Source organism: Pezoporus occidentalis, unplaced genomic scaffold (assembly GCF_034315485.1).
Source record: "Pezoporus occidentalis ecotype Australia unplaced genomic scaffold, CSIRO_AGI_Poc_V1 ctg101, whole genome shotgun sequence".
Taxonomy (NCBI): Eukaryota; Metazoa; Chordata; class Aves; order Psittaciformes; family Psittacidae; genus Pezoporus; species Pezoporus occidentalis.
In genome coordinates, this window is record NW_026912791.1 from 2,386,028 (window position 1) to 2,399,163 (window position 13,136).

Genomic DNA, 13,136 nt, shown 5'->3' on the forward strand with positions numbered 1-13,136 from the left:
GCTGGACCTCCCCTCGCCGTTGATCTCCACGGCTGGCACACCAATGTCTGCCATCCGTATTCGCACAGTGCCATGGCTGTGGCCGGAGAGGAGCACCTGTCCTGGGAGAACAACTGTATGAGACAGGCTGCTGGTCCAAAGCAGCGCAGAGCAAGCGCGGCCCTCACCCAGCAGCACGGCTGCTTCCCTGCAGCGGCAGTTGTCATGACCAGGATGCTGAGTACGCCGCGGGCCGGCGCCAGCCGAGGGAGGCCCGGTGCAGGCCCATGGGCCTGAGGCCAGACGTGCCCTTCTCTCCCCGCGTCCGAGATCTGCCGCGGTCTATGTGCGTTACGCCTGGCCGAGGGTCGATGAGCAAACCCGCCTGACGACCGCTCCCCGGTAGCTCCGCGCGTTGCTCACTAGCAGTCGCTACCAGTCGCACAGGGGTGTATCTATTACATCCCCAGCGTTAACGCTCAGGCACGTACATCTCTCCTCCCCAGGGCACACCAGAGCCCTCAGCCTACGTTAGCCGTGCGTGTGTTAGCCGGGATGTGTGTCAGGCGGCGTGCGGAGCAGGGCACCCCTGGGCGTTGGGCGGGCAGGAGGCCGCGGGCCCCCCTGGGCCCCTCCGTGAGACACCGCCACCGCCACGTGGGAGAGTGTGGGCAAGAAGTAGGCTGCCTCGCAACGCGCCCGCTACCGACGCCCAGTCCCGCCCCGGAGGCGGTGAGGGGCGGCCGGTGCCGTCCCTTTTAAGGGCCACGGCGGAGACGCCCCGCCTGCTCATTTCCTAGCGCACAGGAAGTGGGGACGCGGTTCCGTGGTGGGGCCCGCGCGGTGAGTACGGTCGGCCTGGGTCCCTCTGGCCCCCCACTCCTTTCCCGGGTCTGCTGCGCTCCTCACCCGGGTACTCGTCCCCTCACCTGCCTCCCGCCGAGGAGGCTGGCCTGCGGCCATCTCCCTGATGCCAGGGGAAGGTGCTAACCAGCTCCAGCAGTCTGGGCGGCGGGTAGCGGCATCGCGACGATTCTCGTCCCCGTCTCCCGGCCGGGAGTGGGTCGGGCTGCGCCGGGCGGCGCGCAGCGTGCCGCGGTGCTGCGGCCAGCCCGAGCTAGTGGCCTGCGGCGGAGGGGACGGGAGAGGAGGGGGCTGCCCCCCGACCGGCCCCTGGTGACCGCTTCGCTTTGCCCTGGGGTGGCAGCGGTGCCGGGGTGTAGACAGATGGGCTCTAGACGGCTCCTAGTTGCCCTCGTTGCGGGGGCCTTACAGACCTGATTCGGTTTTTATTTTAGCTCTGTCTTGACAATAAAATTAATCTCTTCACGGGTGCGTTTCCATTGTGTTAACTAGCCTTAAATATGCTGGAGAGTGATTTCTTTGGAGATGGGCGCATCTGGGGACAGCGTAGGAAATGCGGTGAAAACCTGTGCAGAAGGCATCAGTGCTGATCTCTCTTATCTCGCTGTGACCGGGCGTTGGTAGTGCAGAGCTGGGGCGGTCATCTCCCCCTTAAGTGCACGGGCTGGCTGACTGGGGATTGCGTCTGAGCTCGCTTGGGCCGCTAGAAACCCCAAATCCTCTCACCTTTCTCCCAGAAATAGTGGAAGTGATGATATGAGGGCTCTTCACTGTTTTCAGCAGGATATTTAGACTTAACTATGGTTTACATCTCCACCTTTTTGTCAGCCAGCTTCTTGCTCTGTAAATTCTGTGCTCTTAAAAACTGAAATTGGAATGTATTGAGGTTGAACATGAAAAATAAAATTCTATCATTGAGATCGATCTGTTAATCCTGAAGCAAACTCATTTGTAGGACAAATACTAAAGCAGAAACAGGGAGGTTGCCATTTGCTAGGCAGCTTTTAAAGCTGAATGTACAAAAAGTTAAACTTGCATCTGCATGTTTCTAGTGAAGTATAATCCAGATCTGTTTAAATAACATTTACTCTATTCTGTGGTTTTGTAGTTGTGTGTGTTTGTGGTTTGTTTTTTTTTTCCCTCTTCAAGTGTTTTTATCAGGCAGAAATTGAGATGCTGATCTCTTCTACTGAGTTTGTAGATGATGGAGAAGGACCAAGTGTGTTCTATTGTTCTGATGGGTAACTCAAAGAGGTGCAAAAAAAGAGTGAGATTGTTCTAACAGATTGAATATTCCTCAAGCTAAGGCCATACTGCAAAAAAAAAAAAAATTTTTTTCTTTTTGTTTTCTTGGTGACTGTGAATGCCAAGACCTGTGAGTGAGACAGTTTCTTCTTTTCCAGCATGCACTAGCTGAAAGTTCCTATCTTGCTTCACTGTGTTTGAAGGAAACTTCGGGCTTCCCTTTGTTTATTAGCTAGATAGTGAGTCCCCAAACACTGTCAAAGGCAGTGGCTTGGAAGTATTCCCAGTAGCTGTCAGTGGACATAGATGCATTTTGCTGACTGGGTGTTAGCTATGAGCTTCAGTTATACCCTGAGGCTTTTATGGGCAACTGTTTGCCAGTAAGTCCTTCTTGTAAGTATCTAGAGACCTGCACTGATTGCTCCAGTGCTGCTGTCCTAAACCATCAGTATGCTGAGAATGGAAGGAAGAACAATGATTTTTGAAGTGCAGGACTGTACAGCACAAACACATTGTTTAGCTTGTCTGTTCCTGGAGTAAACCCATGAAAACTTCAGTATGATTAAGATTAGCTGATAGTGAATAGTTCTTTCCTTTCTTGATCCCATGACTATTTCAGTGTCCTTCTCAGGCTTAAAGGAGGAAATAAAAAAAAAAAAAAAAAAACCCTAAACCTGTCATTAAGGCTGCTGCATCATGTTAGAAGTTGTACCAAATTATTCTTGAATTTGAATTCTTTGCAGTTAAGTTCCAGTCCTGGGATATAGGTCTTCCCAAGTCAGAAATGACTCAGATGATGAGAAGCATTGTTTGAGGGTATAGTTAAATGTAAACAGCTGCAGTCTGTTGCCAGTAAAACCCACAAACATATCTGGAAAAACACTTTCTACCTCTGCTCCATGGTACTTTTGTGCCTGCAAGAAGTGTTTTGTGGACCTCTTTGTTAAAAGGATCACCAGAATGACCTCTGCTTTTAAAAGAGATAAAACTAAACTCAGGGGAGGGAGGGTATGAGAAACATGAGGCCAGGTTTTTTACTGCAGAAAACAAATTGCACAATGTTTTTCGTAACTCTGAAACAGCCTGTCATCGTGAAGCAAGCTTCATGACTTGCAGTATTTTCTCTTTAAATAACGTTGAAGCAGGAACATGGATGCGGGATAAAACTTGGGCTTTGAATAAGCACTGGAACTTACAATGTGCTTGGTTTTTTGTTAGTGCATCTGTCCCTCTGGAAGACCAGCTCTCCAAAATAAAAGTATGGGAAGAGACTATAATAGTCTTGCTTCTGGAAAAATAGAATAATAAATAGGGATTTCAAGCAAAAGACTTTTCTTAAATAAATAAATAAATCTGAGAGTTCTCAAAGGGCACCATGAAAAGAAAATGTTTCAGAAGCATAATAGCTTTTGTAAAAAAAAAAGGGAAAAAAAGAGATACTGTGCTTTATCAATGCAATTAATTATGTTCTTGCAAGCTTAGTGCTGGAAATGGGAACATGTGATCATAATTCTCAAGACATACATAAAGAAATAAAATGCTTTGTTTTTTTAAGGGAATGGGAATACAGTTTTACTTTTGAGTTACAGGCACAGCTTCAGTTTCAGAACACCAGAACAGTTCCATTCTGAATGATGATTAGAAAAGCCAAGAAAATCCATTAATATTGTTTTTCATTAGAAAAATCTGAAAGTGCGCAATGACTGTAGTACTCTTAATTTCTTTTTTTATGAAGCTCTTTTGAAAAGCAGTAAACATTTCTGAAGGCAGGAACAGTTCCTCAAGTTGCAGTCCTCCTTGTCATCAGTGTCTTCTGGTGTGAAAGGAGTGAGACAGAATAGTCTTGAGGACTTTTTTAGGTGCATCTACTTGCTGCTTTCACCTAAGATTGTTGAAGGCTGTGTGTATCGTGTGTATCCTTGAAAATGTAGACAGGTTGGTTAGACAGCTTAATAGTTTTTGTGTGTGTCTAATCTAAATTGGTGATTCTGATGGCCACTGCTAGCTGAGAAACTGCTTAAAAACTAGATAATCATTGAAGCTGTATGTAGTCACTAAAGATCAGATGTTGAAGGGGAAAGGAAAATGAGCTGCTTCCTGAATCCTGGAAGATTTTGCTGCACATGAAAATACAGCACGCTAAAACACCTGTGAGAAGCTTGTACATTTTATATACTGGCACTAGGTTGCCCATACTGGTTCTTTTTGTTTGTGGTAAGGCTAGTAGTAGACCCTTGCTCCACAATTATTTCAGAGTAGCACACAGTGGGAAGTATATCTTGGAATGATCTCTGCTGTACCTTTCCTGTTTTTAAAGGCTCTTCCTATTCATGGACCAAATGCTTTGAAACTTATTAGTGAGTTAATAAAGCTGGCAAGCCATTGCAGGTACTGTGAGTGTGAATGTGAGCATTGGAAAGAGCATCGATGTTGTGTCAGTGTGTCAAAGCAAAGTTCAGAGTATCCAGATACGACTTGAGATGAGGAAGCTATGATGTGAGGAAATCTTGCATGTAACTTTTTAATCTAACCATTTCCTGTCATTCTTAATAATCTCCAACTGTAATGAAAAATAACAATAGTGATTGGCCTGTTACTGATTAGTGCCTTCTAGCAGTTCAAGTGCCTTCCAGCACCATGCTCTCGCGTCTGATAACTTCCTTTTGCCCTTATCGTGGTCCTGGGAAGTTCTTGGTCTAGACCCCATCTGCCTGCCTGGCTTGCAGGGGAGGGGGATGAGTGTGTCTCAGTAGGTACCTTTGAGGATTGTTGGCAGCTGGTGGGTGAAAGAAAAGGCAGGTGTGTCTTTGTTTTTCTTACACCTTCTTCCTCCTTCGTATTAAAGTCTTTCACTGGTGGAGTGGGTGGGTGATAAAGGGCAGGTCTGTCTCACTGGTTTTCTTGCTCTTTCTTCCTCCCCTATACTAAAGGCTGCTGTTTCACAGGTGAAGAGGATCCTTCTCCTTCATGGTACTGGGTTTTCTGGTACTGGTGTCACTTACAGTGTCTGGCTGGAAAGCCTGGATCAGCACCCGAGAGGCAGTGTACATGTCCTGATGGTGTCAAAAGTGAGTGTTCCAGTCAGCTTCCCTACTATGGCCAGAAATGACCTAAACTGTTAATTCACAACTTCAGTAGACAGAGGGATAAGAGCAAACCTATGGGAGTTTGAGTGTATGTACACTATAGGTGACTAAAGAAAAAATGTGCACAACTAAAGTAACACTTGAGTTCTCCAAAAAGTTGCATACAAAGCTAGGCTAGTTTTGTATTAACATATTTAGATTTGGCAATCAAGGAGACTAGTCCCAGGTAATCTTGTAGGGAAAAAGGCCCTAATAACTTTTCAGATGGCAGTTACTAGTGAAAGACAGGGAAGGACAGTTTCTGGCTTGCAGGTGTGTAGTTGTAGAAAGCCTTGAGAGTTTAGAGCTGAGGTGCTGCTTTACAGAGATGCTGTAATTAATTTTGTTTGTAAGTGTTGTGGGTATTTGCAATGACATTTAACGTGTGACAGTTAATTGTAGCAAGGTAGCTAACCAGGCAAATTTTCTACTGCTCCGTTCTGCGTGTTTGCATATGCCTATCTTCTCTGTAGACGCAGTAGAAATAACACAGTAGAAATAATACTTAAATGGTTCTTCTGGCTTTAGCTTGTGTTTTGTTGCAAGGGCAGGTGTTGAGCAGAAGTACACAAAACAACTGAAGCTCACTGGGGGCACTGCTGCAGTTGAAATGCATTAAAGCAGAGGAAATGATGTAAACGAGCTTGTGTTTTGAAGCACACTCAGAAAATACAAAATGCTAGTCTCAAGCACAGTTTAGGCTCTCTGGAAATAATACGGAGGGCAAGGTCATCAGTTTCTATGAAATAAAATCTGTCCTGGAAGAGTGTTTTGGCAGTAGCTTTCAGATGACATGTGGTAGCACTTCTGCTGTCTCTTAAAGGTTTCTCCAAGTAGTGGTGTCAAAAATAAGATGCTTGTCAGCACTCTTGATGCTGTTCAGCCCTGGGGGTAGCAGATGGCTTGTGTGTTGCATAGTTCTTTGGTAGAGTGGAAATTAAGATTGCTGAGTTATGGTATTTTAGCCCATCTTTCATGTATTCTGGGAGCTTCTGCTACAGGTAAAAGCCTTCTAAAGAAAAGATGTACAGTTTGCAAAGTAGGAGAATGAATATTAGTTGTGGTTGCTACTGGCTGGAGAGGGGCTAGTATGACTGGTGTGCCTGCCTCTTCCCAGGGCAGTTTGGAAGCAGTGCTCCAGTGAGATGTCTGTGCAGGGCAAGCTGCCTCAGTGCTCCCAGTGTTTGGAACAGGACTGCATTCTAACATCTAAAACGCTATATTACATTCTGCTATTGTTTGGTTTGGGTTGGTTTTATTCCAGATTTTAGACATAAACCAGTGGCTTCGAAGTTTGCATTTAACCATTAAGAGTTGCTCTTTAGTTGTTCAGGGTTTCTGTCAGAGGTTCTCAGAGCTTCTAGTAGAGGTTTACCTGGATAGATGGAGAGGTAGAAGTATAATAAGGATTTAAGCTGTTCTGAGGGGCCAAGAGAAGGTAACAAAACTTTAAACCGATGTTCAGATAGCTGCTGGTAGGCCTATGTGTTAGATGTAGCACTTTGAATAGCTTGTGACAGTTACCTGTGGTGATAACCTGTATGTTTTCTCTGGGAAGCAAAACCAGCAAAAAAAAAAAAAACAAAACAACAAAACATTGTGAAATATGAGCAGAACAGAGGAATGGCATGAGAAACCTGGAAAATTCAAGAGGTTTGTAGAAACTCCTGGCTTTTCTCCCCTCTGAATTATGATTGTCTTTTCCTGAACAGAAGAGGAAAGATGATCCAAGCGGTCTAAAGGCTGACTTCTGGGACTTGAAAAACAAAACAGAGGTGGAGCACGATAATGTGAAGTGTTGAGTGTTTGGTGTTTCTATTTTTCATACTGGTGTCTTTTTCAATGCAAGGCAACTTAAAAACAAACAAGATTGATAGTTCTGACAAGCTGATAGCTTCTGTGCTTTCAGTGAAGCCTGGTACTGCTAGTCCTTTAAGAGTAATTTAATGCTTAGTTATAATGTCAAATTAAAAAATTGCAGATTACTTAAGTACATCTAGCTGTGCTTCTGGAACACACCAGATGTTTCTCAGTTGTTTAGCATACAGCATTCACTTCTAGTGACACATTCCTGGCTGATCTGTTGTGCTGAAAGCAGAACCTAAACTACTGCTCTGATTTTTAGCCATTCTAAAAATATTTGTAGGTTATGCTCCTCCTTCCCTCTTAGATTCACCGACTGAGGACTAGGAAAGTGAGCCCAGTCTTGAGTACCACATGTGAACTTAAGCTAGCTGATTCAGTTTAAGAAAAACTTGAGTGGTTGATTTCCAAGGCAGCATTTTTCTCAGGATTTCTGTAACAAATTGTTTTTTTTTTAGCCACTTCCAGATATTTTACCAATTGGACAAAATGCACAGAATTGTCTTCCTGTAGTCACTTCAGAAGTTTTATTGCTCTTCAAACTTGGAATGAAGAGATTTCTATGCAAATATTGGTCCAGAGTACCCCCTTACAAAATTTGGCAGTAAATTGCAACTTTAATGAGAACATTGCTATGGTAGTACTCGGTGTACAATTATCCAATTAAACTTTTTATGAATTTTAAATCAGTTGCGTTTATATGTTTCTGCTTTAAAGGCATATATTCATAGAGGTCTGAAAGTCTTTTTAAGAAAGTTGAACACACTTGAGAATTTAACTTCTTGCTATTTTCACTTCAACTGCTGCCACTTCATCATAACCTGGATTTTTACCTCCTTGAAAACAGTATAGCTCTTACCATAGAAAAATTAGGAGGTTAAAAAAAAGGTAAAATAATATTCTAAGTCCTCCACAGGATTAAGTGTTTAACCGTTGGGTTTTTTTTTGTATGTGGTTTTTGGTGTTTTTTTTTTTTTTAATGACAGCTAATTAGATGGCCAACTGTTGGAACACCCTGGCTAAGAACATTTCCACAGTGGAAAATGTTAGTCATTCTAAGTGTTTGGTTTGTTAATGAATAGAAAATAGCATCAGCGAAAATGTAGGTATGCTGTGCAAATGCAGTGCACCCAAGCTAGGATCACAAGTTACCTTTTAATATTCTATTGCATTTGCTGAGGCATGTTCTTCTTGTGTGTGGGAAGTATTTAGCTGGGGCCTCATAAGATGTTTAGATGCTTTGTGTGTCTAAAGAGTATTTTACCCTTCCTTATTCACTGTAAGGTGGCTCTCTTTAAGTGTAACTGTTTTTTCTGTCCTTTTAAAACAGACTGTTTTCCTTTGAAATAAAAAAAACCAACGAGACAAAACAACCCAACCTCCCTCAGCACTACCCTTTTGAAGACTACTGGGCATTGTAACTTGTTGGGGTTACTGCTTCTTGCTGCAGCTGTTGCTCTGTCGTATGAAAGGAGTATAAAGATTTCGTTGGATGTACTCTAGTAGAGACTACGATGCATCCTTGAAGATAAGCTAAAGTTGCTGTTAAGAACTGTGATTTAGTCTTGCTTAAGCTATCCTCCACAGTAATGTAGCTGTCCTTTAGCCTGTTAGTGTGCAGTGTTACATGTGCTGCTCTGAGGTCATCCTTCAATGAACAGACCTGAGTACTGCTGTCAGTTGAGTAAGGCTGCTCAGGTGGTGTGCCCTGGGCTGGGAGCCCACCTCACTGCCGTGTTACTGTTGCCTGTGTAATTTATACAGTCCCTCACAGATTATTTTGTTTATAAGTGTATTGCAAAGCACATGGTAAAAGTATGTCAGATCTTTGTCTAATGCTTGTGTAAAAAAAAATATCATTGCTTACGAGATGTCAGGAATACCAGGAGAAAGTGCTTCCTTGATAATTGTACTAAGGTAGCTACTTGTTCTTTTGTTCCCAGTTCTAGGTTGAACTTTAGCAACCAATAGGGTTGGCAAAATAAGTGTAGACATATAATAGTAGTGTTCTTTCAATGCCCTTTCAGTAAGGGGAAGACTTGTTTCTCTAAGTTTAGAGTTTGAGGCTCTTTTGCCAGATTTAAAAAGAGGAATAGTGCCCACAGCAGTGCAAAACCCCACAAGCTAAATAGTGTAAATTATAGGAAAAGGTGTGTAAAATAGAAAGATTATTCATCCTATGGCAGCTGAAGGCAGTGAGTCTTTCAGGATAGCTATTGAGTAATAATTTTAAAACAAAGAAACAAAACTCCTTTGGCTAGCCTTACCTAGGAGGTTTTACCTACTAGTTTCTTTTTCTTGCCAAGCAGATGTCTCTCTTCATAACAACAGTAAAGTGACCATGAGTTGATTTTTATTTCCTGGCTTTATCTGAAATGGGATAATACTGACCAGCATAGTTAAGGTGTAGCTGGTTGGTTTTCAAGTTCCAATTTCAATTCAGCACTTTCCAGATAAATGGGCTTGCTTTGGAAGCCAAAGCAGAGCTCCTATTCATAAACTCATTGCTTACTTTGGATTAGGTATGAAGTAAATAGTGTGAATAATGTTGTTCTTTCATTTGTCCCCTGAACTATGTAATGCATTTGGGTTTTTGTAGGAACAACAAATGCTGGGACATACAGTAACTTGCTTCTCTAACTTCTGGGAGATAAAACTGCTTCAGCAACAGGCTGTATTTTTCCTTGTTATTTCACAGTAGATAATGTAAGAATTGAATTTAAACCATTTCATTGCAGTTAATATTTCCTTCATTTGAGGATGATGGCAGGACTGCTTTTTCCAGGGGCTGTTGTGGCAAAAATGTCACCACTCCTAGGTTGTTGGATATCACCTTCTGCTTGCTTTCTCTGAGAATGGAGACAATAAAACTCGTACTGTTTCGTATTCTGTTGGCTTGGCATGCTGATTTATCTTCTGGTCAGGTACACAGAGTGAGGAAGTGGTATGCAGTACAGGATGAGTCCTTTGCACAGACCTGAAGGTCTGTGTTGCTATTGTGAAAACACATGCCTGTGAACTTGTTGAAACTGAGGCACAAATTGCAAGAGAGGGTTTGGGAAGGCTGTAAAGACCCAGACATTCTTGATTGATAGAGCCTAGACACGCTTGATCTTATGATGATTGAACACCAGTATTAAAATGAAACCCTACTTTCTTCTATGTTTTCTTTCTTTAAGAAGGTTAGTATAAAGTGTGCTCTTTTGTCACATTTCCTGAAAATACTCAACTAATAAACGGGACCTGATCCTGGATAAAAGCAGAATTCCTTATTGATAGTCTCTCTCCAGTGTTGACAGTGAGTTGATCTGTTGCATGAAACAAGGAAGATAAGAAACCCTATATGTGTTCCCTGTGTACTCAAGTCTCAAATGTGACAGTGGAAACCTGTGGACGGTTAGTCCTAGTTTTATTTTGGAGCATAGCATTTCTGCTGGCAAAACCAAAATATTACTTTGGTGAATAAACCCTTTGCATAGGGATTATTTTGTTTTTGAGTAGTAAGTCCTGTGATTGTTGTCACCCATCACTGAAGTAACTTTTTCCTACAGGTTCCAGTGCCTAAACTACTTGTTCCTGGTGTCCTGTGAGTACTGCTATGATCCTTGTGCCAAAGGTCTGATTTTTTTTTTAATTTTTTTTCTTCCCATTTAGGAGCTAAACAAATACCTAAAGTTACCTATTGCATATATGCTCATGCACTTTAATTTGCATAATTCACAAATAATTCAGTGAAGGCTGTTCATAATGTATGCTGTAGTTCTTAGTTCTTGTGTTGATTGGGTGGTGGGTTTTGTTTGTTGTTTTGTTTTGGCTTGGCTTGTGTGGTTTGTTTGTGTGTTTTATTGTTTGTTTTTTTTCTTTTCCACATCCTTAATTAAAATTCAGGTAAGATGCTCGATGTGCAGTCATCATTGTCCCCCTGCACCTTCCATGGGACTCTAGCTTTAGCGGTGTTTATCAGCAAGACTCAATAACAAAAAAGGCAGAGAATGCATAGGAGCAGTGCTAAATTGATAGCTCAGCTTTATACTGGGTTGTTAGCAGATGAGCAGCCAGGTGAAGCTGGCTGCAGAAACACAGATTACTACGTATCTGATATTGGGTGGAGTTTGTTGAGTAACTGATGGATGTGAGCCAAATGCAACTGGTTTTTATATTTATCAACCAAGGAGAGCTGATAAGCTTATAAGAATTAAGAATCGCAGATTTTGGGGTTGAATTAGATTTGTTGGGGGACTGGTTGTCACCTCATCTTCCAAGGCAGATGTCTCACTTTTTGTTATGTTAGGACTTTTTGTTTGTTTGGGTTTTTTTAGATCTACAGTGTCTGGAGAAATAACTTTTTGCACAAACTGCTCTGTCCTGTTGAGGAGTGTTAGTGTGTACTCTTACATGTTTGGTCCTCTACAGTATTGTCCATGTGAGCATGCCAAGGTAATGTGCATATGCTGGGAAGGTACAGAGGAGGATATGAGGAAATTTTGATAGAAATAACTAAGAGGTAGCTGGAAGAAGAAAGTCACTGTAGTGTCAGATAATGCGAGTAGCAAAGCTGGAGTTCTTTGGCACTAAAGTTGCATGTTATGACTGGAACAGTGTACTATGCTGTAAACTGTTGAAAAGTTAAAAATCAGCTGATGCTTGTGCATGATGTGATTGATTTACCATGGACAGTGGTTGTGATCTGTGTATAAGTGCAACTTTCAGCTTCTTCAGGATTTATTATTAAATTGATAAGGGCTAAAATACTTCATGATTGTTTTAACTTTCCTACTGGCTTTCTTGAATACATATCTTCTTTCTATAAATTTATAGTGGGTTTCAGCTTCTTTCCTGTCCAGTGTTGTATGTGTGTGCTTGGGAGGCAGAGTTGTAGCTGAAAGCAAGTTAGATGGTAGAATTGTGATTAAAAACCATGTTCTTTACAGTCAGTGTTGTATGGGTGAGATACTAGACTAAAAATCAGCTTTCTGTGGAAAACGAGAAATGTGGCCCCTAACTCTTCTCTTGGATATTTTTTTCTCCTCTTGGCTTTTCCTTTTCTGTTAACCTCCCCAAGAACCGAAAAAATCTGACTTTGGTACTTGTTTGATGAGAACTGTATAAAAAAAGCCCTGAACAAATTTCTCTGTGTCTTTTCTGAGGCTATGCCTCAGTGGACTGCACACAGCAGAAATTATGTGTTTCTGTGTACTTGGGTATGGTTTGAGGTTTCTCATACTAGGGTTTATGCAAAGATTGTCTGTGACAGCAAAGACAGCAAACTTGCTTTGTGCTGGTTTCAGTGAGTGAGGAGAGCTGTGTGCAGTGTTTCTCTGACATTCATAAGGAATTCTGTTTTCAGTGATACTCTTCGGAGTAAGAGGGGATGATATTGACTTTGTTTTCATTGTGTAACTTGCCAAATAGAGAAGTATTTGTGTGTGGAGGGGGGTTTAAGACTGTGAATATCTGTGGCATCTGGGTGAAATTATGAACAATAAAGCAACTATGAAAATCAGCTGGAATTTCATAAGCTGCTAAACTATGACCATCTAGGGCATGCCGAAGGAAAAGGACATGTCTAAAGTAGAACATGCTGAAATGAGGAATGTCCGTTGGTACAGTCTGGCATGAAGCCCAAGTGTACATTGAATTAGGTCACCACTCTAAGCGTGACTGTTTCCCCTCTTTAGAAAGAGGTGCTCATCCTTTGCAACAAGGAACCAAAACAGAATGGTCATATAATAAAAACAAATTTAAAAGCATTTTCAATTAGCATGCTGGTCTGTTCCCTTGTGCTTGGAGAATCAATGAGCTCTTTTGTAAGGAACAGAAATGTTTCCATAGCTGAATATACATCAGGCCCTGGAAATGCAGGAAGAATAACAACCAGTTGCTTCTGGAAAACTTGCAAATCTTCATAAGCATTGCATAAGCCTCAGATGTCTTGTTATTTGGAAATCATAGGGAGTATTGTAAATGGACTTGTTTCGAAGAATTGAAATAATGTGAAATATCAGCATGTGCAATTTAAAGATTTGGAACTTAATCTTCAAACACTGAAGTGCTGATCCC

General features: G+C 42.1%; 1 protein-coding gene across 2 annotated transcripts in view; it reads left to right on the plus strand.

Annotated features, from left to right (window-relative positions):
* Positions 1 to 671: 671 nt before the first annotated feature.
* CSGALNACT2 (chondroitin sulfate N-acetylgalactosaminyltransferase 2) overlaps positions 672 to 13,136 on the plus strand; it is a 32,075-nt gene continuing 19,610 nt past the window's right edge. For both annotated transcript variants that reach the window (XM_062613578.1, XM_062613587.1), the window contains exon 1: positions 672 to 822. The gene's annotated coding sequence lies outside the window, so the exon portion shown is untranslated. The remainder of the gene's footprint in view (positions 823 to 13,136) is intronic.